This window comes from Poecilia formosa, unplaced genomic scaffold (genome assembly GCF_000485575.1).
Source record: "Poecilia formosa unplaced genomic scaffold, Poecilia_formosa-5.1.2 Scaffold426, whole genome shotgun sequence".
Classification (NCBI taxonomy): Eukaryota; Metazoa; Chordata; class Actinopteri; order Cyprinodontiformes; family Poeciliidae; genus Poecilia; species Poecilia formosa.
The window spans coordinates 10,433-13,811 of NW_006800365.1; positions in this window are offsets into that span (position 1 = coordinate 10,433).

The window sequence follows — 3,379 nt, forward strand, 5'->3', positions numbered from 1 at the left end:
CATTTACTTTTATAAAGTTAACAATTGCTTTTTTCCTATATTTTCTTGTCCAGATTCCCTGCGGTGTAACATTTATAAAAAGGAGAAGAGATCCACTCTGGACCAGGAGGAGTTAGAACCTCTGCAGGTGAAACAAGAACAGGAAGAACCAGAAGATCAACAAATAAAACAAGAGCAGGAGGATCTAGAACATCACCAGATAAAAGTGGAAGTGGAAGAAGTTTACTGCAGTCAGGATGAAGAACAGATTGAGTTAAAACAGGAGACTGATACCTGCATGGTGGATCCTGTTGATGAACAAACATCCCACACTGAATCAGAACCAAACAGGAACCAAGTCATCTTCCAGGAAGCTGCTGAAACTAAGAACCAAAATCAGGAAAGAAGACCTTTCTCATGTGTCATCTGTGGAAAAAGTTTTAGTCTAAAACATCATTTAACTCAGCACACGGTAATTCACACAGGTGAAAAGCCATATTCATGTGTGACTTGTGGAAAACGTTTTAGTGTAAAACGGAGTTTAACTCTTCACATGATGATTCACACTGGTGAAAAGCCATTTTCATGTGTGACTTGTGGAAAATGTTTTAGTTTAAAACGGAGTTTAACTCTTCACATGATGATTCACACTGGTGAAAATCCGTTTTCATGTGTGACCTGTGGAAAAAGTTTTAGTCAAAAACCGAATTTAACTCGGCACATGAGGATTCACACTGGTGAAAAGCCATTTTTATGTGTGACCTGTGGAAAAAGTTTCAATCTAAAACAGCTTTTAACTAAGCATATGATTATTCACACTGGTGAAAAGCTGTTTGAATGTGTGACCTGTGGAAAAAGTTTTTCTGAAAAACATAATTTAACTCGGCATATGATGACTCATACTGGTGAAAAGCCGTGTTCATGTGTGACCTGTGGGAAAAGTTTTAGTCTAAAACCGAACTTAACTCGGCACATGAGGATTCACACTGGTGAAGAGTCGTAGAATTGTTTTCCATATGTTCTACATTTAGTTTCACAATAAAATTGAATTGGTTAAAAATAGAATATGGCTGAAATGATTCCTCGAGTGATTCAAGTACCTCGATTATTTAAATTCCTTGAGGAAAATTTACCTTCCTCGAAACTTCACAAAGTTATATTTTATTATTTAATGCTCCATGTTCCAGGCAGCTTATTCCTTGCATCGCACAGAGCTCTCACTTCCACCTGAGTTGTTGACGAAAGCTAAGTGTTGGCAGCATAACGTCCAGTTTTCAAGTTTGGCTTGAGGATTTTATTGGTAGATGATAATGTTTGGGTCTTTGTCGTTTATCAGTGAACCAATCAGCATCCTTTAAATGACTGGCGCGATGCCTGGTAGTCTTTCCTCATCCTGGAGCTGCTGCCTGGTGGCGGTTCAGAGCGAACAGCGGGGAAGAGGAAGCGCTGCAGGAGTATTTATACAGGCGGGCGGATAGACTGAACACTGCGGGCGGCTGCGCATTAGATAACGTAAGTTTAGCTTTACGGACGAACCGGAACATTGATTTCATATCATCCCAGCTTCAACAAATGTTGGCGGAGCTCATCGTGGCGGCACGTAGCTGGTATGGTAGATGAGTTTCTGTTTGTGATGAATGAAGATGTTAAATCCCGTCGCTTTTTTTTTTTTTCTTCAGGTTAACTTGTAACGTGAGCTATTATTGTTAAGAGTTAATTTTCTAAACTCCAGAAAAGTTATTGTTGGGGAAGCTAAACTGAAAAATTGGACTGATGTTGATATGTGATAGTCATACTGCTGTTATATTAGATTTACTAATGTTGTACTTTATCTTTTTTATATCTGATTACTCGATTAATCGTAAGAATAGTTGATAGATTTCTCGATTACTAAAATATTTTACAACAACCCTAAACTAGAATTAAAGACTGGGAGGGATTTCATGCCTATAAAGCTGAGAAATTGTATTTGTTAAATGTGATAATTTAGTTCTCGACATTTGGGGGCTTTAAAAGTTATCAAAAAATTAGGTTTCATAAATGACTTTCATTTAAAAAGGCCAATTGGCACCAAAGTTAGCATGACTGATCTGACAATCCTATGTCGTTATAGACTGACGTCATCTAAGCTCCTCCCCCTCTGAACAGGAAGTGACTTTTTTTTTTCCTTGGAAAGCTCCATCTCTGACCTGCTTGACCTGATCAAGGTGATCTTGTGTCAGATGACAGAAAACCAGTTGGTCTGCAGAACACTTGCTGAAATGAAATGAGAAGAAGCAGCAGAAAAAAGTTAATCTGCAAATCTGGCTACACAGCAAAAACTCAGTACTGATTTTAAATGATTCAGTTTAGCTAACATCCCGGCTGAAAATTTTAAATATTGCAAAGTAATGCTTGCAAAGGTAAAGTATGAGGTCATATATTGAATAATTTCCGTATTAAAGACAGTAATGACATTTAACCCATCCAGTCCAAGAGTTATTAGCTAAATAAATATTAGTGAGGCAGTCGATGGTAAAAATACACAATTATTTTGTTGCCAACAACACCACCTGGGACTTCCACCCAGGAATTGATTTAGGGCAGGTACGTTTTTGCAATAGACACTGTTTCAAAGTTAAAATAATGTATTAAAATAAAAACGGTAAAATTCAGTAATACCTCTCTGTGGAGAAGGAGTTAGAAAAACTAAACTCGGTTGCCGAGGCTTGGCGGTAGGTGCTGACAGGTCCTGGATTGGAGGATCCCGAGCACAGAAATCGCCGCAAACACCTGTGACGTCACACACATTGGATTTCCCTCCATCGATTTATGTTGATCACGGACAGCCACAACAAAAGGGCGAGAGGGGGGGTCACCATCTGGGCCAAACGCACCACCTTCAACCCTCAGAGCTAAAAACAGTAAAAACAGAAATAAATCAGTGATTCTTGAGAATAGGGACAAAATGGGTTTTAATTTTCCCATAATTTTTTTTTGTTATTTCTCAACCTTATGTATGCAAATATGACAAATAATGTTTAGGAAATGTAAAGATTCTAAGGTGCAGGCTCCCAGTTGCAACATTTTTTTTTTTAAATTACATTTTTAATCGACCTGACCTAGAACGTTGTCATCACCATCTGACAAAAATAAATAAAAAATAATTTTTAATTACCCTAATAGTGATATTTTTACTCATTTTACAGACAAATGCTTCTCAGGAAACAAAATAAATATTATTTAAAACCAAAAACAACAAAAAGTCCATCTGACGGAGTTGACAGTGCATGACGGAGTTGACACAGAACTGAAGGTGATGACAAACTAGTGAGTAAAATTAAAAACTTAGTACATGTGAAGTAATGCAATTCATGTAAAATACATTAAAATGAATTAATTGCACATTTAAGTGAGATTT